Genomic DNA, 24675 nt, shown 5'->3' on the forward strand with positions numbered 1-24675 from the left:
CCCCCTGCCCAATCTGCACCCCTTTCCCCCACCCCCAGTCCATTCAACACTCCCTGCCCAATCTGCAACCCTCTTCCCCCATCCCCCAGTCCATTCTATACCCCCTGCCCAACCTGCACCCCCTTCCCCACCCCCCAGTCCATTCTACACCCCCTGCCCAATCTGCAACCCTCTTCCTCCATCCCCCAATCCATTCTACACCCCCTGCCCAATCTGCACCCCAATCTGCTCCCCTGCCCAATCTGCACCCCCTTTCCCCACCCCCAGTCCATTCTACACCCCCAGCCCAATCTGCACCCTCTTCTCCCACCCCCAGTCCATTCTACACCCCCTGTCCAATCTGCACCCCTTTCCCCACTCCCAGTCCATTCAACATCTCTTGCCGAACCTGCAATCCTCTTCCCCCATCCCCCAGTCCATTCTACACCCCTGCCCAACCTGCAACCCTCTTCCCCCACGCCCCAGTCCATACAACACCCCCTCCTCAACCTGCACCCCCTTCCCTGACCACCAAGTGTATTCAATCCCTCTCCTCCCACCCAAACTGCCTCTCATGTGTTTCTCTCTTGTTGCTCTCTCGTATTGGCCAATACATTCTGTCTGTCTGTTTCTGTCTGTGTCTTTGTCCTTGCTCTGCTTCTGCTGTGTCCTTGTACAGGACACTTACAGGCATTCTAGGTGAGCATCTCTACGGGTTAAGGGCCCAGGAGCTAATGGGAATTATGCAGGTACGCCAGTCGCGCAAGGGGGAGCGGTGGTGCGTCATGGCAGACTGACTCAGTGTTGTTGTAATGGACCCGATACAGGGGGGAGGGGGGTAGGTCTAAAGCAGTGGTCAACAAACCTTTTTACACCCAAGATCACTTTTTAAATGACAGACCAAGCCAAGATTTACCGCCCCGCCCCTTCTTTGAATCCCCGCTCTCTCTATTCTCCTCCTCTCCATCACTTGCTGTCCCCAATCCTTCTACTGCTGCTTTTCTTTAAAAAAAACAATTCTTCTGTAGATTGAGGTTTTTCCAACATTTTGCCTGTCTAGACTGGACCAAATGTCAGAAAAAAACCCCTTCTTTTGGAAGCCACCTTATTCCTTGTGGAAAGAGGAATATAGGGGTGACCGAAAGAGCCTGATTGCTCTTCCACTAAACAAGCGGAAGAGCAAACGCAACCCTGGATGCGGAAGAGTTTTTCTGGGATATCTCCAGAATCCTGAAAAACTCCTAGGCTACGTCTAGACTTTTCGGAAAAGGGATGTAAATTAGACGTATCGCAGTTGCTAATGAAGTGGGGATTTAAATCTCCCCCGCTTCATTAGCATAAAAATGGCTGCCACTTTTTTTCCGCACGGAGCTCCCTGAGCACTGGCTCGGGGAGGGGGTTCCAGGCTGGGCAGTGTCGGGATACTAAGCAAGTCACAGGCTTGTGGATGTGAGAATGCAGGAATTTGGGTTGGGGTATGTGAGGGGCTCAGGGCAGGGGGTTCCAGTGTTTGATAGGCTCAGATCTAGGGTCTGGGGAAGGGGGAGTGCAGGAGTGGTTGTGGCCAGATGGGGGCTTGGCCCCAATTTGGGGTTTGTTGGCCAAGCTTCATTTTTAAATAAAATGTTGTGTTAAACACAAAAAGTTTCTACATTGTCTTTATTTATAAGAATGGCAGGGAACCTGCCTTGAGACAGGGGTCACTGACCCATAGAAAAGTCCTTTGGGAGCAGGGGACACAGTACTGGGGAGGGGTGCTAGTGCGTTCTGGGGTAGGGAACAGGGTGCCAGTGGGGGCAGGGAAGAGGGGGCAGAGTGCCAGGACAGGTTTCTGCAGCAGGGGACAGGGTGCTGGGGGGGGACAGGTTTCTATAGTGGGGAAGGCAGGGGGACAGGTTTCTGCAGTAGGAGACAGGGTGCCAGAGGGAACTGGTTTCAGCAGGGGGGGCAGGCTGCCGGGGGACAGGTTTCTGCAGAGGGGGGGACGGTTTATACAGTGGGATGGGGGGGCAAGGGAGAGGGAACGGGTCCAGGAGGGAGGGGGAAAGATTTGGGGCAGAGGAGAGGGAACAAGGTTGGGGGCAGGGAGTTCCCTACACCAGCCAATCCGGGCTGGAGGGAAGGGAAGTGGCTGCCCGGAGAGCTGGCCATGGCACTCAGCCAGAGTGCACCAAGCTCCACGTGGGCAAGCGCAGAAGAGAAGCCGCAGATCAGCTGGACTGCGGGGCAGCCTCTTTCTGCTGAAAGCCACAGACAGCTGGCTGGGGTGTTTCAGCCCTCCAGACCTCCCAGGTCCCACCATTCCTCGCAGCTACTCACCTGTGTTGTTGCTCGGTGAGTAGCTGCTCCTCGAATGAGGAAAGCTAATGTATGTACTGCGCAGGCGTGCAGTTCAGAGAGGGCTCAAGAGATACTCTTAGAGCCACTGAGATCTAGTGGTAGCTTGCTATCTACTGGTTGGTGACCACGGGCCTAAAGGATAGAATTCCCACAGCCACAGACCTTAGTGAGTGAGAGTTCACGCGGGGCTTTTTCTGCCGCCCTTGCAGAGGAATCAGTGAGGGACAGTGGGCGGAGAAGAAACCGTCCGAGATGGACTTGAGCTGCCTGGACGTGATTCTCGGGACACGTGAAATTTCCTCAGCGTTGGGCCTTCCCATGGCTCTGTGTGAGTAAGAGATGCGTGCTTTGAAATCTTCAAGCGTCCTGGCAGTAGGTTTCTTCTGAGGCAGAGAGCTTCCTGCTGGGTCACGGAGCCTGGTGGCTTGGGGACTGGTGAAGGGGCAGTAGGCGGTTCAACAGCGCGTGGATAGAGATTCAAGGCCTCCTTTCTCTCCGCGGTCCTGTAGTGGCAGCGGGAGGGGGTGGCCGATGGTGGGAGGCTGCGGTGCGATGGTGGGAGGAGAAGCGATGCCGCGTCCTTGCGGACTGAAACGCTAAGTTGTTTGGTTGGTTTTCCCCCTCTGCTGTGTTCGGTAGCGAGCGATAAGAAGTCAACCCTCCCGGTGTCCTCCCGTCTGGGGATGGAACGGAAACGAGAACAGCGAGCTCGGAAGCTTGGTCGAAGCGAGGCGCGAACCGTCTGTCTGGGAGCGGAGCAGCCGTCGCTGACACGGAGATAAGTGTCGGGTCTGGAAATCTCTCGGCTTACGGCCCACTCGGCTTTAGGAAGGGAAGTCACGTTTGCTTAGATAGCGAGTCCGAGCGGAGGTTCCCGAGGTGCTTCCTTGGTTGTGGGAGAAACAGGGCTCCCGTTTGTCAGGGGTGCTAGTTTCTCTGGGACACGGTGTCCTCCTCAGAGGACGCTTGGCTCGAGGAGGAAGACGCAAGGTGGTAAAGCTTCTGGCTCCCTCTCATGTGTTTCTCTCTTGTTGCTCTCTCGTATTGGCCAATACGTTGTCTGTCTGTCTGTTTCTGTCTGTGTCTTTGTCCTTGCTCTGCTTCTGCCGTGTCCTTGTACGGCACACGTGCAGGCATTCCAGGTGAGCATCTCCACGGGTTAAGGGCTCAGGAACCAACGGGAATTCTGCAGGTACGCCAGTCGCGCAAGGGAGAGCGGTGGTGCGTCATGGCTGACTGACTCAGTGTTCTTGTAGAAGAGGGCCCGATAGAGAGGGAAGAGCAGGGGAAAGGGCTAAAGGATAGAATACCCACAGCCACAGACCCTAGTGAGTGAGAGTTCACGCGGGGCTTTTTCTGCCGCCCTTGCAGAGGAATCAGTGCGGGGCCATGGGCGGAGAAGAAACCGTCCGAGATGGACTTGAGCTGCCTGGACGTGATTCTCGGGACACGTGAAATTTCCTCAGCGTTGGGCCTTCCCATGGCTCTGTGTGAGTAAGAGATGCGTGCTTTGAAATCTTCAAGCGTCCTGGCCGTAGGTTTCTTCTGAGGCAGAGAGCTTCCTGCTGGGTCACGGAGCCTGGTGGCTTGGGGACTGGTGAAGGGGCAGTAGGCGGTTCAACAGAGCGTGGATAGAGATTCAAGGCCTCCTTTCTCTCCGCGGTCCTGTAGTGGCAGCGGGAGGGGGTGGCCGATGGTGGGAGGCTGCGGTGCGATGGTGGGAGGAGAAGCGATGCCGCGTCCTTGCGGACTGAAACGCTAAGTTGTTTGGTTGGTTTTCCCCCTCTGCTGTGTTCGGTAGCGAGCGATAAGAAGTCAACCCTCCCGGTGTCCTCCCGTCTGGGGATGGAACGGAAACGAGAACAGCGAGCTCGGGAGCTTGGTCGAAGCGAGGCGCGAACCGTCCGTCTGGGAGCGGAGCAGCCATCGCTGACACGGAGATAAGTGTCGGGTCTGGAAATCTCTCGGCTTACGGCCCACTCGGCTCTAGGAAGGGAAGTCACGTTTGCTTAGATAGCGAGTCCGAGCGGAGGTTCCCGAGGTGCTTCCTTGGTTGTGGGAGAAACAGGGCTCCCGTTTGTCAGGGGTGCTAGTTTCTCTGGGACACGGTGTCCTCCTCAGAGGACGCTTGGCTCGAGGAGGAAGACGCAAGGTGGTAAAGCTTCTGGCTGCCTCTCATGTGTTTCTCTCTTGTTGCTCTCTCGCATTGGCCAATACGTTGTCTGTCTGTCTGTTTCTGTCTGTGTCTTTGTCCTTGCTCTGCTTCTGCCGTGTCCTTGTACGGCACACGTGCAGGCATTCCAGGTGAGCATCTCCACGGGTTAAGGGCTCAGGAACCAACGGGAATTCTGCAGGTACGCCAGTCGCGCAAGGGAGAGCGGTGGTGCGTCATGGCTGACTGACTCAGTGTTCTTGTAGAAGAGGGCCCGATAGAGAGGGAAGAGCGGGAGAAAGGGCTAAAGGATAGAATACCCACAGCCACAGACCTTAGTGAGTGAGAGTTCACGCGGGGCTTTTTCTGCCGCCCTTGCAGAGGAATCAGTGCGGGGCCATGGGCGGAGAAGAAACCGTCCGAGATGGACTTGAGCTGCCTGGACGTGATTCTCGGGACACGTGAAATTTCCTCAGCGTTGGGCCTTCCCATGGCTCTGTGTGAGTAAGAGATGCGTGCTTTGAAATCTTCAAGCGTCCTGGCCGTAGGTTTCTTCTGAGGCAGAGAGCTTCCTGCTGGGTCACGGAGCCTGGTGGCTTGGGGACTGGTGAAGGGGCAGTAGGCGGTTCAACAGAGCGTGGATAGAGATTCAAGGCCTCCTTTCTCTCCGCGGTCCTGTAGTGGCAGCGGGAGGGGGTGGCCGATGGTGGGAGGCTGCGGTGCGATGGTGGGAGGAGAAGCGATGCCGCGTCCTTGCGGACTGAAATGCTAAGTTGTTTGGTTGGTTTTCCCCCTCTGCTGTGTTCGGTAGCGAGCGATAAGAAGTCAACCCTCCCGGTGTCCTCCCGTCTGGGGATGGAACGGAAACGAGAACAGCGAGCTCGGGAGCTTGGTCGAAGCGAGGCGCGAACCGTCCGTCTGGGAGCGGAGCAGCCGTCGCTGACACGGAGATAAGTGTCGGGTCTGGAAATCTCTCGGCTTACGGCCCACTCGGCTCTAGGAAGGGAAGTCACGTTTGCTTAGATAGCGAGTCCGAGCGGAGGTTCCCGAGGTGCTTCCTTGGTCGTGGGAGAAACAGGGCTCCCGTTTGTCAGGGGTGCTAGTTTCTCTGGGACACGGTGTCCTCCTCAGAGGACGCTTGGCTCGAGGAGGAAGACGCAAGGTGGTAAAGCTTCTGGCTGCCTCTCATGTGTTTCTCTCTTGTTGCTTTCTCGTATTGGCCAATACGTTGTCTGTCTGTCTGTTTCTGTCTGTGTCTTTGTCCTTGCTCTGCTTCTGCCGTGTCCTTGTACGGCACACGTGCAGGCATTCCAGGTGAGCATCTCCACGGGTTAAGGGCTCAGGAGCCAACGGGAATTCTGCAGGTACGCCAGTCGCGCAAGGGAGAGCGGTGGTGCGTCATGGCTGACTGACTCAGTGTTCTTGTAGAGGGCCCGATACAGAGGGAAGAGGTGGGGAAAGGGCTAAAGGATATACTACCCTCAGCTACAGACCTTAGTGAGTGAGAGCACACGCGGGGGGGTTTCTGCCGCCCTTGCAGAGGAATCAGTGCAGGCTGTCCTGGGGTTCCCTTTAAGCACGCGTCTCTGGGAAGGGCATGCAGCAGCACCTGGAAATAAAGGCTGCCCCCATGCCCTGCCAGGAGCACTTCCGGGTGCGCTTTTTTTCTTTTTTTTTTGGAAAGAGCATCCGGTAGTCTGGACAGCCTTTACAGCCTCCTGCGGCAAGGAGTTCCACAGGTTGACTATGTGCTGTGAGAAGAACAACTTTTGCTTATTAGTTTTAAGCCTGCTGTCCATTCATTTCATTTGGTGTACTCTAGTCCTTCTATTATGAGAACTAATGAATAACTTTTCTTTATTCACCCTCTCCACACCACTCATGATTTTATAGACCTCTATCATATCCCCCTCAGTCTCCTCTTTTCTAAGCTGAAAAGTCCCAGTCTCTTTAGCCTCTCTTCATATGGGACCTGTTCCAAACCCCTGATCATTGTAGTTGCCCTTTTCTGAACCCTTTCCAAGGCCAAAATAGCTTTTTTGAGGTGAGGAGATCACATCTGTACACAGTACTGAAGATATGGTGTATCATAGTTTTATACTTCCCCTCCTCCTCCTCTCCTGGCTTCCCCCTTCCAGCTCCCTCTTCCCAGGTTTCCACCTCCCCTCTCCCACCATCTCTCTTCCCCTCTCCCACCACCTTTTCCCAGTCTCCCCAGAGGTTAATCCCCACCCCTCAGTTTTCAAAAATAGAAAGTCTCTTTATTTAACAACCCACGTGTCATTTATTTTTTACATCAGGAAGGGGGACTAGGGAGAGGTAAGTGGAAGGAGGTGAGGGAGGAATGGGGCACGAGCCCCCGATGGGGAGGACTGGGGTGGCTCTGCGGGCTCCTCAGGGTGGAAGCTCTCCTGCAGGGCCGCCTGGATCCCCCCAATTGATCCCCTTGGATGGCAGGCTGCGGCAAGTGCAGCCGGGCTGATGGCCGAGTGCTGTGATGTGCCAAGTGTGGGCACTCAGGGCACTCCAAGACAGGACTGCTTTGCTGTCCCTCATCGAGGTAAACAAGCAAGCGGGGAACCCTGAGAACTGTCTGTCCGGGGTGGGGGTCGGGTTCCTTTAAGCACAGCCCTCGGCTAGCCGGAGGCAGCAGCTCCACACTCTAAGTCCTAACCTGATGCCCTGCAGGCACTCGTTCCGGCCAGCCTTAACTTCGGTTCAGGGTCCACTCAATGTGGACATGCTATTTTGATTTAGCAAAATGCTAATTCGAATTAGCTTTTAGGTCTAGATGCACTAATTCGAATTAATTAGCTTAATTAGAATTAACTAATTCTAAGTTAGTTCCAATTAGTGTTGTAGTGTAGCCATACCCTAAGGGTGTGTCTACACTGTGCCGTTTTTCTGGAATAAGGGACGTTATTCTGGCAGAACAACAGTAGCATCCACACAGCAATTGCGTTATTTCAAAAGAAAATTGAAACAATGGAGGGCTTATTCCTCATGGAATGAGGTTTACCAGTGTCGGAAAAACGCCTCTTCTGAAAAAGCTTTTTCAGCAGCAGGTGAGCGAGTGGGCTCTCCACTGCTGCTATGTCAAAATAGCGCCTCATTCTAAAGTTAGTCCTTTCCAGTGCATCCTGGGGCGCTAAATCGAGATAGAGCGTCCACACTACCGGGAAGCCTCAAAATTAGTCTGCGATAAGCTCCCCTAATGTGGATGTGCTATTTCCAAAATCAGCTTTTCCAGAAGATATCTTCCAGAATAGCTTTTTCTGAAGGAAACTTGCAGTGTAGACATACCCTTAGGGTATGTTTACACTGCAGACTTATTTCGAAAAGCACTTAGCTATTTCAAACTAAAGCGTCCACACTGATTGGATGCAGAATTGCATTTAAGGCCACGCAGAACCACTTCAGGCAGGGCATCGGGTCAGCAATTACTGCTGGGAGCTGCTGCTTGAGGCTATCTGAGACCCTTTCGCCTGGGCAGGGCAGGCTGGTGGGCCCAAGTCCCACCCACCCTGGGAGCGGCCAAACAGCCAACATAGATACCCCAGGGATGGAGCTGGCTCCCACATTAGAAAGGCAGGAGAAGGGACCCACTGAAGGCAGGGAGACAGAGTGGGATCTCCAGTGAACTCAGGGATAGGGCAGGGATTTGCCTGGGGAGTACAGGATGGTGGGCTTGATCCCACCCCCCTCTGTCGACACCATCAGTGGCTGGGCAGACAACACCATCTGCCCCAGGGATGGGCCTAGGTCCTGTGCTAGAAAAGCAGGGAAGCAGGATAAGGGAACCTCTGAAGTTAGCAAAGTGACACCCTCCCCCCCCCCTCCCCCCGCCGTACAGCCATTTCTCGGGTGCTTCTCCTTTCCCTGGAGGGACAGCAAAGCCTTTGCTCTGACTGCTCCGGTTGCCCTTGCGGATACCTCAGCTTGCCAGTCGTGGAGCTAGAGGTGCCTCTGGGCACTTGACGGCCCTTAGCTATCGTGCTGCAGTTTCTGCAGGCTGCCCTCCTGGCCCCGCAGGAACACAACCACCAGCTGATTGTCTGGGAGCGCAGCTCTTCCAGCTGCACCACGCTGTGCACCGCCGCTTCTTGCACTGGAGACTAGATCTGACGGGTGGGACCAGCTCGACATGGAGCTCTGGGATGACCAACAGCGGCTCCAGAATTTCTGCACGAGGAAGGAGATCTTCCTGGAGCTGTGTTCCTGGCTCTCCCCTGCCCTCACACGACGGGACACGCATGCGACCCACATTCCCCTCTGGAGAAGCGGGTCACCATTGCCGTGTGGAAGGTCACCACGCCGGACAGCTACCGATGTGTCGGGAACCAGTTTGGTGTGGAAAAGTCGACCGTCAGGGCCCACGTCACGCAGGCGTGGCGCTCTCCAGCTAAGGTCCCGGAAGGGGTGTGTGAAGTGCTGGAATGGGGAACCCTAGGGAAAGAGTGGTTGGGGGTGGTGGAGAAGCCCCTTTCCCAGGCAATTTTTCAGTCCCACCCTCACACAGCCCTGCCACGGATAGGCTACGTAGGGGGTGGCTCCTGGTATGTGTGGGCAGGGAAGGGGTGGGCTGAGGGACCTGCACAGGGCTCAGGCACCCCAGTGATTCTCTGTTTGTTGGTCTCCTGCTACAGGTGTGATGGTGTGTTGGGGAGCCCCTGACCCTGCACCCCCATCCACAGCCAGATGTGTGTCTCAGCCAGCCAGTAGAGTAAAAGGGTTTATTTCTTCTCAGAGACACAGCATAGCATAGGAGAGATGTTAACATAGGAGCGAGGGCAGACAGCCTTAGTCCTCTCGAGGGGAAGGGGCTTCACTCCCTTTCTCAGTCTGGGCTGGGCTAGGTGGAGTGAGGATGTTTTAGACCAACTCAACTCCCAGGCCCTACCCCCCAGCCTGATGGCCGACCCCACCTCTCTTCTTTTGTCTCGCCCTGGGAACAGCCTTGTTATGTGCTCAGGCTGAGACTTAGGTGTCTGGGGCCAATATGCTCATTGGGAATCACACATAGCAACACAGCTAGGAGGGAATACCGGGTTACAAAGTAGACAGCACCCGCACTATGTCACATGCGGGCCATCAACACCATCCAGCTGCTCAGGGTCATCCACCTCAGCAACACGGAACCGTGCGGCGGTGATATTATTGATGGCACCCACATCGGTGCCCGAGCCCCGATGTCTGTGTATATAAACTAGGAGGTTACTTCTCCATGGTCCCACAGGCCCTCTCAACCACCGTGGGCAGTTTACCGACATTTTCTTAGGCTGGTCGAGGAAGGCACGTGACGCTCACATCTTCTGCGACTCCAGAGTCTTCCAGAAGCTGGAGGCAGGCAGTTTATTCCCTGACCTCATCATCAGGGTGGGGGATGTGTACATGCAACTGTGCATTGTGGGGGATGTGACCTACACTCTGTTGCCCTGGCTCACGAAGCTTTACACCAGACACCTTGACCCTAGCAAGGAATGCTTCAATGCCCGGCTTCGCTGGGCCTGCCCTGTAGTGGAGGGTGTCTCAAGGTGAGGTTAATATAAATAAATATATGGAGCTATACCTATCTCATAGAGCTGGAAGGGACCTTGATAGGTCATTGAGTCCAGTCCCCTGCCCTCATGGCAGGACCAAGTACCATCCCTGACAGATTTGCCCCAGATCCCTAAATGGCCTCCTCAAGGGTTGAGCTCAGAACCCTGGGTTTAACAGGGTAATGCTCAAACCACTGAGCTATTCCTCCCCCCATAGGTTGAGATGTCTTGTCACCCGGCTGGATGTTGGGGAGTGGAACATTCCCCCAAGTAGTGGCCAGTGTTCTGTGCTCCACAATATTTGTGATCTGAAGGGGGAGGAAGCAAAGGCAGGCCCGGTCAGCAGGCCCTTTGAACAGCTGCCATCCAGCAGGCTCTTCAGGTGGGGGTGCACATCTGGGAGGCCCTGAGGGAAAGTTTCTCACAAGGACCCCAGTGACACGCTCCCCAGACCTCCCCACTAGGGGCCTGTGCCTTGCCCCTCTTTGCCTTCCCTCTCTTAATCCTCTCCCCCTCCCCCATCGCAGATACAATAAAACTGACATTGTTTTTTGGAAACAATAAAGTGGGTGTGTTTTTTATTTGGGGTCAAAGTAACTGGGGAGGGGCTGGGGAAAGAACCTGAGAGAGGAAAGCGGGTGGAGGGAGAACCTTTGAGACTCTCTTTACCCCTCCTTCACCCTCAGAGTTCTACAGAGTACTTGAAATAAGCCATTTTGAAATAGCATTGAGATAAGATACACAATTTGTATCGCTCAAATTGTGTATCTTATCTTATTTCATCATTTGGTGCTGTCTACATGATGCCAAATTTCAAAATAAAGTGCTCTAAGAAAAGGTCCCTTTTGCCTCGTAGAATGATATTTACAGGGACCTTGGCATAATGAATCCAAAAAAACCAAGTTTGCTGTGAAGACGAGGGATTGATATTTTGGGATTCTTGAGTATATGGAAATAGCATTGCAGCGTAGCGCTAATGTTTGGCTATGTTCACACTGGGAAATTATTTCAAATAAGGTATTTTGGGGGTTAAAGTATTTGAAAATATTTTTCAAAATACAGTAAAACTCCATTAGTCCGGCATCCAATGCACCATCGGGAACCCGGAAGTGCTGGGGCAACCGGACAGGCTTCCCCCATTCAGCTGCTGCTGAAACTGACCAGCAGCTGAATCGGGGAAGCCTGGAGCAGAGCATCTGGGGCGCTGCCACGTTGGTCTCGTAGCGCTGCCCCTCGGCGCTGCGGGACCAACCCGGCAGCACCCCAGCTGCTCTTGGGGACGCCTGGGGCAGAGCAGCTGGAGCGGTGCCGGGTTGGTCCCACAGCGCCAAAGGACGGCGCTGCGGGACCAACCCGGCAGGACCCCAGCTGCTCTGCCCCAGGGGTCCCCGATTCAGCCGCTGCTGAAACAGATCAGCGGCTGATTCCAGGAAGCCAGGGGCAGAGCAGCTGGGGTGCTGACTCGGGGACCCCAGGGGCGGCGCCACGGGACCAACCCGGCAGCACCCCAGCTGCTCTGCCCCAGGCGTCGGGATTCAGCCGCTGAAAGTTTTCCGTTAAAGGCATTTTCAGCACAGAACGTCTAGATTGTGTCGGGGACTCGAACTCGGACGGCCTCTGTTCGTTGTCTGACCGCAAAGAGACAGGCAACACCAGCAAGATCCAATCACAAGCTCTTTATTGAATAGTGCGCACTTACAATAGAGAGCGGCCCGTCTCCAAAGTGAACCAGCCCTGATTTCATTTACAGGTAGGCTTATATAGACAGTTCTGTCGCATCATAGACTATTCGCCCAAGCAACCTACCCTCCTTTATTAGTTAGAAACCTCTAATACTCATGCATACCTGGCCAACTATACATCATGGCCTTAAGCAATTCATAATGCATCAGCAATTTCTTATCAGCCCAAAAGACAGGTACTGGGCAATAAGGAGACAGTTTGTTATGGCCAAAGGAGAACATAAACAGGGAGTTTGGAACAAACGGGGAGAGCAGAAACAGGGAGTCTTCTTATCAGTTCTCAAAACAAACTGTTCCTCATCACAGCAGGTACAAAAATGCAGCTTCTTGCTTATCTTATTTTGCCAACTTGAGCAAGCGTGTAGGGTGCGTCCCTGCTTGAACTTATCTCCAGTTCTGTCCAGGGACTACCCAGAAACCTTTGTTACATTTGCTTTAGCATAACTGCACTAGGCCTATTTTTTCTAGGGCCTAACAGTCCCCCCTTTGTCCCTAGAGTACCATGAAGGGACTCTTGGGACACAATGTAACAACTTACTACTTGGTGGAACACACCTTAGTGCCTATCCAACATCCACAACGAATTAGGACATAGAGAACTACCAAACCACAAATAACAATGACAGCGCTACGAAGTAAGTTATGGAGCCAACCACCGACATTTGGAAACCAGCTAAACAGGTCGCTCCACCAAGAATCCCCTTTCTTTCCTCCATGATCTTTTGCTACCTGCATAAGATGATGCGCTCTTTCCCAAGTGGTGTTATAAACGTCGGGAATATACACACAACACTCTTGTCCTATCAAGGCGCATGTTCCTCCTTGAGAGGCCAATAGAATGTCTAGCGCTAAGCGATTCTGGAGAACCATCTGCCGGACCTTTCTCTGCTCGGTAGCCAGATCAGTTAAAGCATCAGCAGTGGTATTAGCCATTATTTCCAAAATTCCTTGAAGCCTCAGTACTCCTTCTCCTATTCGATAAAAGGCCCCTCCACAAGCATTGGGAAATGCTGCACAAACACCTGTCCAGTCATTCACAGCTCACCAAGTAAGAGGGCGAGATTCTCTTTGACTATCCACTGGGACTAGGGAACACACCCAACATGATGTATTATGTAATTCTGGCATTCGAGCTTTCAGCTCATATGCAAGATGAACAAAGGTGTTAGAGCTGTTAGTTTCTACAGCCTTTACATCCCATACCACCAAAAGAGAAAGATAACAAATAATAAAAGTAAAAACATAAGAACCCAGGCCAGAAAACGAGGCCTTCCTTCCGGGAAAGGACACCACCAGTCTAAGGTTTCCTCAGTCGAAGTTGAAGCTTCAGGTCGCCCAAAGGGGTAGTAGTCCATTTGCCCTGGGCACAGATGTCGTCTGCTTCTGGTTCACCCGGTTCGCGGTGGGGTGAACGTGCGTGGCTCCCTTGAAGTCCGATGTCGTCTGCTTCTGGGCCTGGATTGCCAGTACCAGGCCTGCGCTGATCCCCGTCTACTTCTGGACCTGGGTTTCTGGTACCAGGTCTGCGGTGCTCATTGTTGGGGCCAACCTGTGTAGGCACTGGAACTGGTTTGCAGTGGGAGGCGTGAATCCAGGTGCGCAATTCTTCACACTTTACAGCAGTATGGGTGGTCAGAAGGACTTGGTAGGGACCCTTTCACCTGGGTTCCAGGGCAGTCTTCCACTGGTGAACCTTCACGCAAACCTAATCTTCTGGTTGTAGTTTATGGCACGGCACAGTCAGGACCTCCTGGAAGGCGTCCTTAACCTGAGAATGATAAGACTGTACACACCTCATAAGTTCCTGACAATACTTGACTATGCTTTCTTTAATAAGTGTTGCATCAGCCAGGTCAATTTTTTGGCTGCTTAACAATTTCATAGGTTGGCCACATGCAATTTCATGTGGACTGAGTCCAGTTTTCTGATTAGGAGTCACTCTCATGCTCGTTAGGGCAATCGGGAGTGCTTCTACCTATGTTAAGCCAGAGTTCTTACATATTTTTGCAAGTTTGTTCTTTAAAATCCCGTTTCATTTCTCTCCTGCTCCTGCGCTCTCCAGGTGTCATGCGCAGTGCGGTGCTTCTCTGGTAGAGTGGTACTTTGCCAGTTTTTGTTAAACAATTTGTCCAGTAAAGTGGGTACCTTTATCACTGGAAATCACAAAATGTATTCCTTATAATGGGATGTAATGATTTAGAAGTTTCTTTGCCACTGTGATGGCATCAGCTTTCCTGCAGGAAATAAGCTTTTACCCATCTTAAAAACAAGCAAACAATAACCAACACATATTCAAAAGATTGACATTTAGGCAATTGAATAAAGTCCATTTGTAAATTCAGCCATGGTCCCAAAGGCGGAGGTCTGGTTGCCGGAACTGTCTTTACAGGTTTACCCACATTGTGGGCTTGGCAGACAGGGCAAGCTAGACCGTAATCTTTGGCTGCCTGGGAGAATTTGGGAGCAAACCAATTTTGTTTTACCTTTGCCAATGTGCGACAATCTATGGAGCACGGAGGCAAGGTGAGGTAGCAAGACCACTGGGGCAACAATGTGGCCATCAGAGCTGCTGCACCAGTAGTGGTCTGGGTGCAAGGTGCACCCTGCCAGTCTCCACTCCTGCTTTCCCGATTCTGGGGCTTGGTCTTTCAGGAGGGCCAGTTCTGAAAGAGATGGCAAAGGAGCTGGTGATCATAGGAGAGAAGGGGAAAAAACAGCAGGTAGAGGAGCAGATTCCTCTACATTCCATACAGTACAAACTGCATAGTCTGATACTAAACCTCCACTAGAATTATAAAAGCAAAAACCATCTGTGTAAAGCACAAAGTTACAATTATTTAAGGGATTTAAATTATTCTTTCATTAAAACAACAATATTGTACACACAACAATGTTTGAAATACATATATCACAATTAGGACACACAAGACAAATTTGGATAGAACACAGAACACAAACTTATGTCATGACACAGAACCATGGCTTTTTTTTTTCTTCAGTTACTTTTCAGCTAATATTAGTGCTTTTTGATAATTTGAAAGACAAAGAAAATATTTCTACCCACATTGGGGTTGTGCATTATATTTTAGAATACTTTTTCTTTACCAATGTTCTTTGCTAATTTTTGATTAGCCTGCTGTTACTTAACGGTATGCTTTTGTTTTGCACAGTAGCTTCAGAGGGTTTGAGTAAATTACTTCATTGTTCAATTATTAATTTAAAGATGACATGCCTTAGTTTCCTTCTTGTACTGCAGACCAGGCTTTTTTTTTTTTCTTTAATGTGTGAAGCTTCAAATAATTTACTGCCACAGAAACTTTTTCTTAGAACAAGACTCTTGCTAGTTAATATTTAAGCAAGCAAAAAGGTTTTCTTTTCCTGAAAAGAATTATATACAATGTTACAGGCTTACTTATGAGGGACATGCTCCCCCTTTCCAGAACAGACAGGCAGTTTGCAGACACACACAACCTTGGATCTGAAAGCAAGCCAAAAGTGCTATCAACTCAGATTTGAACAGAAAAACAGTGAAGTTTCTGGGCTTGGATTTCTTTAAAACAATAATTAGTTTTCTTGGAAGACACATTTAACCCTTAGGGTGCAGGTTTTACAAATTTACAATGTATAGATTTTATTCTTTTATGCAGTTAACCAATTAAGTTTCAGTAGAATTCCTTATTTCTCTTTAATAAATTTAACAAAAGTGTCTGTAGCCAAATGTTTAAACTTTATTGTTTCTTTGCCCAGATGATTAAAAGAGGCTGCAAGAAACAAGGAGTCATTTTTAAAGCAGGTTTCCCTTCATATATAACAACAATCGCTTAATTCCTTCTTTCTCTCTCTTCTCCTCTTTCTTATTGTACACCCGTGTCGCAATGCTAACCACTTTAGGTAAACTTTTCCCTTGCATCCCGTCCGAATTTGGATCTCAGTTAGGCTCAGCGGTGGGCATACCTCTCCAAGCTTGATTCTGGTGATATGCTACAGCCTTTTCTTTAACCTTTTGATGCTCATTTTCCGTGAGGAGGGTATTTAACAATTGAATCACATCAGCCCAGATTGGCAGATGGATAGAGAAAATGGTACAGAATATTCTTTTTACCACCTCCGGGGCATAGGGTGGGGGAAGTTTAACAGATTTTTCTACACACACAGCCTGCAGAGCCCTTTTAAATTCCTTTGGTTTGTAATTATACTATACAAATAAATATTCCATTTGTCCGGGTCTAAGATTGACCAGTATGTCCTTCAGGGCATTCATTCTTTCTATGGAAAACGTCCCACAGTCTGGCCAATTATTATCTGGGGACAAATTAGCAGTGAGTGAAGGCCATTGCATTTGACACAAATCCTTCATTTTAGATTTTGCTAGACCGGCCGTTCCAGAAATGTCCTTCCAATCCCTTAGGATCAGGGTCAACGGGGCGTCCCCCGGGCACTTACTGCCGCCCTGTCCCATCTTTACTAGCCAAAGGATCCTTAACCCAATTTCTCAATACCGAGCGCGCTTACCTCTCCAGGGACTTTAACCCCGAACACTCCAGGGACTTTAACCCCGAACACTCCAGGGACTTTAACCCCGAGGACTCCAGGGACTTTAACCCCGAGGTCCTGGATCCTACACAATGGGTAGGTGATGTTGCTGGATTTCTGTGGGCCTCAGCTGGTTCACAGGACACGCTTTATCGCCGGAGCAGGGATCTGGCCACCTGGCAAGGCTCCTCAAAACCGGAGGATGCGCGCTGCGTTGCTTCGGAGTCCGATCCTCTGCACCGGAGAGTCAGACGGGTCCCATCTGGGGTGCCAAATTTGTCGGGGACTCGAACTCGGACGGCCTCTGTTCGTTGTCTGACCGCAAAGAGACAGGCAACACCAGCAAGATCCAATCACAAGCTCTTTATTGAATAGTGCGCACTTACAATAGAGAGCGGCCCGTCTCCAAAGTGAACCAGCCCTGATTTCATTTACAGGTAGGCTTATATAGACAGTTCTGTCGCGTCATAGACTATTCGCCCAAGCAACCTACCCTCCTTTATTAGTTAGAAACCTCTAATACTCATGCATACCTGGCCAACTATACATCATGGCCTTAAGCAATTCATAATGCATCAGCAATTTCTTATCAGCCCAAAAGACAGGTACTGGGCAATAAGGAGACAGTTTGTTATGGCCAAAGGAGAACATAAACAGGGAGTTTGGAACAAACGGGGAGAGCAGAAACAGGGAGTCTTCTTATCAGTTCTCAAAACAAACTGTTCCTCATCACAGCAGGTACAAAAATGCAGCTTCTTGCTTATCTTATTTTGCCAACTTGAGCAAGCGTGTAGGGTGCGTCCCTGCTTGAACTTATCTCCAGTTCTGTCCAGGGACTACCCAGAAACCTTTGTTACATTTGCTTTAGCATAACTGCACTAGGCCTATTTTTTCTAGGGCCTAACAATTGGCACAGACGCTTTTCCGCAAAAGCACTTTTTGTGTAAAAGCATTCTTGCCAATCTAGACGCGCTTTTCCGCAAAAAAGCCCCGATCGCCATTTTTGTGATCGGGGCTCTTTTGTGGAAAACAAATCTGAGCTGTGTACACTGGCCCTTTTGCGCAAAAGGGAGCAGAATAGTATTTCCGCAAGAAACACTGATTTCTTACAGTAGGAAGTCAGTGCTTTTGTGGAAATTCAAGTGGCCAGTGTAGACGGCTGGCAAGTTTTTCCAGAAAAGCGGCTGATTTTTCCAGAAAAACTGGCCCGTCTAGACACAGCTCTGGGGAATAGTTATTTCAAAATAACAGGCCAATTCACTCTCACTCAATTTCTCCTGTGTCTGTTGCTAGTTGTCCTCCACGTACACTCAGTTTCCTCAGACTGGGCCTCGGGTTTGGGCAAGAGTAAGGGGTCTGGCTCTGGGAGAGTTTTTTGAGGTGTGTGGGTTGGGGCAGGGTTTTGCGGTGTGGGAAGGGGTGAGGGGTTTTGTGTTTACCTCCACTGAGACACGAAAGGGACTCGTACACCCTTCTGGAAGTGGCTTGTAGGTGGAGGGGCTAGGGAGTTTTCACGAACTGGTGCTTGCATGCACCGTTTGTGCCGGTTGCAGACTAACGGGAGGGGTGGAGTTGGCACGGAGGGTGTGGGCGGCGTGTGGTGAGACCGACGTAGAGGGGCGTATGGACCGTGCCAGTCGCTTCTGTGTGATGTGCATAGTGAAGGTGGGCAGGAAGCCTGCATTAGTCCTACTGTGATTCTGGTAACAGTGGCGGTGTCTCAGGCCCATGGGACATTTGAAATGGAATGGCTCCAAGGTAATTGCTACCTTTGTCCTTTACCAGTGGTGCCGGTGTGTGTGTGTGTGTGGAGGGCGGGGTTGCCTTTAGAACTGAGCACTCTCCTAGCAGCTGCCGCTCCATACTTGGCCACCCACTTTCTAATTTGTGTCAGGATTGAGGTCTGAGACCTTTGTGTATGAAAATTAAGTATTGGGGAGGCAGTGGGGTCTAGAAGAGATGGGGGGAGGGAGCCTGAAAGGAAGCGGTGGCCAGTGCCGAACCTCACATCATCAAAGTTCTCACAGGTTGCCATTTGCCCATCATATTGGCTCTGGGGGGCACGGTGGGTTTCTTGTTTGTATCAGGTGGCCTGGCACTACAACAGGGAACAACCCCCCCCCCCCCCACTTCATCTTGAGAATGAGGCAGTGTGTATCCTCTCTGGCACCAGCCAAGTAATGTTTCCTACACTCTGCATATACTCCGGTTCAAACATCCCCTTCACTACATCTAAAGTAGCTATTTCAGCCCCCAGTAGCTACGTACGCCCTGAGAACCCCCCCCTTTCTGGGGGCAAGGTTTTCCTTTTAGGAACCTGAAATAGGATGACTGTAGCCTCACCTGGTCACAGAGTTTGAGTCTGTGGAGAATAGTATTTGTTAGGCGAACAGATGATAAATGCTTCAGCATGAGCAGCTCTTGCCGCTGCTAATGTAGAAATGAAGTAAAGGGAGTCTGCGGCCTAAGAGTCTGCATTTATACCTTCCTTTGGCCTCAAGGCATGCTGGGATATTGAGGGGCGGAGCTTATGGTAGCATTTAAGCTGGGCATCTAGGCCCAGGGAGTCATTCAGCTTTGGGTTGCTCTGAGGAGGTGTAGCTAGGCACTCCTACGATCATGGTGAGTGTTGATATCGGGTAGCGCTGGGCTGTATTTTTGGTTAAAGTACCATTCTTCTGTTCTCATTTTTGTAATGCGATTTAATTGCATTTTATGTTATTTGTAGTGTATTTAATTCATGTGGGAAGATGATACGGGGAATTGTTTCCGATCGCCATTCTGCAAAACACACATCATTAAGCGGACAGGGGACCGCAGACAGGGGAGTTGAAGAGGGAGAGCAAAGCGACCCCACCGCCGAAGAGGCTACCCGGTGAGAGTACAAGCTGTGGTGTGTGTGTGCGCCTGACTGTTTGAAGTGTGAATTGAGAGTCTGATTCCAGGTGAGTGCTAGCAGTTTCAGTTTCAGCTTCTGTGGCAGTTGGGACTGAGAGCCTGCCATTGTTCCCTTGATTGCTTCTGATTAGCCTCAGGCTCAGCCTTCCCCTGTGTGACTCAGAAGGGGGCAGGCCTGATCTAGGCAAGCAGGCTTTAAAAAGCCAGAGCAGTGCGACCAGGGGAGCGAAGCAGACAGGGTAGTTGAAGAGGGAGTTGAGCAGAGGGAGTGACTGATGGTGATGAAGACCCGAAGCGCTTGTGCCTGTATCCAGACAGAGAACCTGAGCATGGATGCCTCTACCCAAGTCCTGGTGTGGTGTTGCAGTATTTGTGGCTTGCAATTCCCACTGAGCGATCTCCAGGCTGGGGGAGACAACCGTTGTGAAAGGTGCCTGCTGGTGGAATCTCTCAGGCAGCAGGTGGGAGAGCTACAGCCTGAGGAGCATTCGAGGCTATGAGGAATTCCTGGAAAGTATTCCTGTGGAGTCCACCGAGGTCACTGTCCTAGGATGTGGGACTGTTGACCAGCCACTTATGGAGGAGGCGGTGGTGCAGGGTGAGCACTGGCAGCTGGTTACTTCCGGCAGCAGGCAGTGTTCCACCCCTGCTCCTAACCCTCCCGCTGTGTTGTTACATAACCGTTACACTTTACTTTCTGCAGGAGATGAGTCACCCCCCCCACAGTGGAGGAGTGCATGTCACTGGGGAAATTCACATACATAACATAGCACATGTGTTTTGGAAGCAAAGGTTTGTGTTTGTTATGTGTGCCTTAACCGTGAGAATTGTTTTTCATTTCCATAGGAAGCGTTCCGTGTCGGCGCGCTCTGAAGCTTTCTCTGCGAACGAAGAAGAGGTTGGCTCGTCTTTGCCGGTTTGGAAGACTTGCTTTCAGATTCTCAAGTTAAGTACGGTTCTCGATCGGGGGTTGGATTTTGTGGGGCGCGCTCTGCGTTTTGCTTGGGCAATGCGGTTCACCGGGTGCATGTCACTTGGGGAAATTCACCTGTGGTACGTTGAAATGTATATGCACGCTTTGGAAGCTGAGGTAGTTTGCGTTTGTAGGGCGCGCCTTAACCGTGAGAATTGTTTTTCATTTCCATAGGAAGCGTTCCGCGTCGGCACGCTCTGAAGCTTTCTCTGCGAACGAAGAAGAGGTTGGCTCGTCTTTGCCGGTTTGGAAGACTTGCTTTCAGATTCTCAAGTTAAGTACGGTTCTCGATCGGGGGTTGGATTTTGTGGGGGGCGCGCTCTGCGTTTTGCTTGGGCAATGCGGTTCACCGGGTGCATGTCACTTGGGGAAATTCACCTGTGGTACATTGAAATGTATATGCACGCTTTGGAAGCTGAGGTAGTTTGCGTTTGTAGGGCGCGCCTTAACCGTGAGAATTGTTTTTCATTTCCATAGGAAGCGTTCCGTGTCGGCGCGCTCTGAAGCTTTCTCTGCGAACGAAGAAGAGGTTGGCTCGTCTTTGCCGGTTTGGAAGACTTGCTTTCAGATTCTCAAGTTAAGTACGGTTCTCGATCGGGGGTTGGATTTTGTGGGGGGCGCGCTCTGCATTTTGCTTGGGCAATGCGGTTCACCGGGTGCGTGTCACTTGGGGAAATTCACCTGTGGTACGTTGAAATGTACATGCACGCTTTGGAAGCTGAGGTAGTTTGCGTTTGTAGGGCGCGCCTTAACCGTGAGAATTGTTTTTCATTTCCATAGGAAGCGTTCCGTGTCGGCGCGCTCTGAAGCTTTCTCTGCGAACGAAGAAGAGGTTGGCTCGTCTTTGCCGGTTTGGAAGACTTGCTTTCAGATTCTAAAGTTAAGTACGGTTCTCGATCGGGGGTTGGATTTTGTGCAGGTATAATTCCGCAGCGCCTCCACGGCGCCCCCCGGTGGTCGCGGCCGGGAATGCAGGTGTAATTCCGCAGCGCCTCCATGGCGCCCCCCGGTGGGCACGGCCGGGAATGCACGTGTAATTCTGCAGCGCCTCCACGGCGCCCCCCTGTGGGCACGGCCGGGAATGCAGGTGTAATTCCGCAGCGCCTCCACGGCGCCCCCCGGTGGGCACGGCCGGGAATGCAGGTGTAATTCCGCAGCGCCTCCACGGCGCCCTCCGGTGGGCATGGCCGAGAATGCACGTGTAAATCTGCAGGGCCTCAACGGCGCCCCCCGGTGGGCACAGCCGGGAATGCAGGTGTAATTCCGCAGCGCCTCCACGGCGCCCCCCCGTGGGCACGGCCAGGAATGCAGGCGTAATTCCGCAGCGCCTCCACGGCTCCCCCCGGTGGGCACGGCCGGGAATGCAGGTGTAATTCCGCAGCGCCTCCACGGCGCCCTCCGGTGGGCATGGCAGAGAATGCACGTGTAAATCCGCAGCGCCTCCACGGCGCCCCCCGGTGGGCACGGCCGGGAATGCAGGTGTAATTCCGCAGCGCCACCATGGCGCCCCCCGGTGGGCATGGCCAGGAATGCAGGTGTAATTCCGCAGCGCCTCCACGGCGCCCCCCGGTGGGCACGGCCGGGAATGCAGGTGTAATTCCGCAGCGCCTCCACGGCGCCCCCGGTGGCCATGGCCGGGAATGCAGGTGTAATTCTGCAGCGCCTCCACGGCGCCCTCCGGTGGGCATGGCCGAGAATGCACATGTAAATCTGCAGCGCCTCCACGGCGCCCTCCGGTGGGCATGGCCGGGAATGCACGTGTATTCCGCAGCGCCTCCACGGCGCCCCCCGGTGGGCACGGCCGGGAATGCAGGTGTAATTCCGCAGCGCCTCCACGGCGCCCCCCGGTGGGCACGGCCGGGAATGCAGGTGTAATTCCGCAGCGCCTCCACGGCGCCCCCCGGTGGGCACGGCCGGGAATGCAGGTGTAATTCCGCAGCGCCTCCACGGCGCCCCCCGGTGGGCACGGCTGGGAATGCAGGTGTAATTCCGCAGCGCCTATACGGCGCCCCCCGGAGGGCACGGCCGGGAATGCAGGTGTAATTCCGCAGCGCCTCCACGTCGCCCCCCGGTGGGCATGGCCGGGAATGCAGGTGTAAATCTGCAGCGCCTCCACGGCGCTCTCCAGTGGGCATGGCCGGGAATGCACGTGTAAATCTGCAGCGCCTCCACGACGCCCCCCGGTGGGCACGGCCGGGAATGCAGGTATAATTCCGCAGCGCCTCCACGGCGCCCCCCGGTGGGCACGGCCGGGAATGCAGGTGTAATTCCGCAGCGCCTCCACGGCGCCCCCCGGTGGGCACGGCCGGGAATGCAGGTGTAATTCCGCAGCGCCTCCACGGCGCCCCCCGGTGGGCACGGCCGGGAATGCAGGTGTAATTCCGCAGCGCCTCCACGGCGCCCCCCGGTGGGCACGGTCGGGAATGCAGGTGTAATTCTGCAGCGCCTCCACGGCGCCCCCCGGTGGGCACGGCCGGGAATGCAGGTGTAATTCCGCAGCGCCTCCACGGCGCCGCCCGGTGGCCATGGCCGGGAATGCAGGTGTAATTCAGCAGCGCCTCCACGGCGCCCTCTGGTGGGCATGGCCGAGAATGCACGTGTAAATCTGCAGCGCCTCCACGGCGCCCTCCGGTGGGCATGGCCGGGAATGCACGTGTATTCCGCAGCGCCTCCACGGCGCCCTCCGGTGGGCATGGCCGGGAATGCACGTGTAAATCTGCAGGGCCTCCACGGCGCCCCCCAGTGGGCACGGCCGGGAATGCAGGTGTAATTCCGCAGCGCCTCCACGGCGCCCCCCGGTGGCCATGGCCGGGAATGCAGGTGTAATTCCGCAGCGCCTCCACAGTGCCCCCCGGTGGGCACGGCCGGGAATGCACGTGTATTCCGCCGCGCCTCCACGGCGCCCCCGGTGGGCACGGCCGGGAATGCAGGTGTAATTCCGCAGCGCCTCTACGGCGCCCCCCGGTGGGCACGGCCGGGAATGCAGGTGTAATTCCGCAGCGCCTCTACGGCGCCCCCCGGTGGGCACGGCCGGGAATGCACGTGTAATTCCGCAGCATCTCCACGGCGCCGCCCGGTGGGCACGGCCGGGAAGGCACGTGTAATTCCGCAGCGCCTCCACGGCGCCGCCCGGTGGGCACGGCCGGGAATGCATGTGTAATTCCGCAGCGCCTTCACCGGGGGGCGCCGTGGAGGCGCTGCGGACTTACACGTGCATTCCCGGCCTTGCCCATCGGGGGGCGCCGTGGAGGCGCTGCGGACTTACACGTGAATTCTCGGCCGTGCCCACCAGGGGGCGCTGTGGAGGCGCTGCGGACTTACACGTGCATTCCCGGCCGTGCCCACCGGGCGGCGCCGTGGAGGCGCTTCGGACTTACACGTGCATTCCCGGCCGTGCCCACCCGGCGGCGCCGTGGAGGCGCTGCGGACTTACACATGCATTCCCGGCCGTGCCCACCGGGCGGCGCCGTGGAGGCGCTGCGGACTTACACGTGCATTCCGGGCCGTGACCACCGGGCGGCGCCGTGGAGGCGCTGCGGAATTACACGTGCATTCCCGGCCGTGCCCACCGGGCGGCGCAGTGGAGGCGCTGCGGAATTACACGTGCATTCCCGGCTGTGACCATCGGGCGGCGCCGTGGAGGCGCTGCGGACTTACACGTGCATTCCCGGCCGTGCCCATCGGGCGGCGCCGTGGAGGCGCTGCGGACTTACACGTGCATTCCCGGCCGTGACCACCGGGCGGCGCCGTGGAGGCGCTGCGGACTTACACGTGCATTCCCGGCCGTGACCACCGGGCGGCGCCGTGGAGGCGCTGCGGAATTACACGTGCATTCCCGGCCGTGACCACCGGGCGGCGCCGTGGAGGCGCTGCGGACTTACACCTGCATTCCCGGCCATGACCACCGGGCGGCGCCGTGGAGGCGCTGCGGACTTACACCTGCATTCCCGGCCGTGACCACCGGGCGGCGCCGTGGAGGCGCTGCGGACTTACACCTGCATTCCCGGCCGTGACCACCGGGCGGCGCCGTGGAGGCGCTGCGGAATTACACGTGCATTCCCGGCCGTGACCACCGGGCGGCGCCGTGGAGGCGCTGCGGAATTACACGTGCATTCCCGGCCGTGCCCACCGGGGGGCGCCGTGGAGGCGCTGCGGAATTACACGTGCATTCCCGGCCCTGACCACCGGGCGGCGCCGTGGAGGCGCTGCGGAATTACACGTGCATTCCCGGCCATGACCACCGGGCGGCGCCGTGGAGGCGCTGCGGAATTACACGTGCATTCCCGGCCATGACCATCGGGCGGCGCCGTGGAGGCGCTGCGGAATTACACGTGCATTCCCAGCCATGACCACCGGGCGTCGCCGTGGAGGCGCTGCCGAATTACACGTGCATTCCCGGCCATGACTACCGGGCGGCGCCGTGGAGGTGCTGCGGAATTACACTTGCATTCCCGGCCATGACCACCGGGCGGCGCCGTGGAGGCGCTGCGGAATTACACGTGCCCAGGACCCGGGACC

General features: G+C 54.1%; 1 long non-coding RNA gene across 2 annotated transcripts; it reads left to right on the plus strand.

The window, feature by feature from the left end:
• The first annotated feature begins 4297 nt into the window (after positions 1–4297).
• LOC149521410 (uncharacterized) lies at positions 4298–20176 on the plus strand. 2 transcript variants are annotated; one of them, XR_016347973.1, is made up of 3 exons: positions 4298–4971; positions 19015–19161; positions 20031–20168. It is a non-coding gene; the product is annotated as an uncharacterized LOC149521410 (long non-coding RNA). The 2 variants fall into 2 exon arrangements; XR_016347972.1 differs by lacking the exon at positions 4298–4971 and adding an exon at positions 7339–8890 and having other exon boundaries at positions 20031–20176.
• Positions 20177–24675: the final 4499 nt, after the last annotated feature.

This window comes from Pelodiscus sinensis, chromosome 27 (genome assembly GCF_052426305.1).
Source record: "Pelodiscus sinensis isolate ZL-2025 chromosome 27, ASM5242630v1, whole genome shotgun sequence".
Lineage (NCBI taxonomy): Eukaryota > Metazoa > Chordata > Testudines > Trionychidae > Pelodiscus > Pelodiscus sinensis.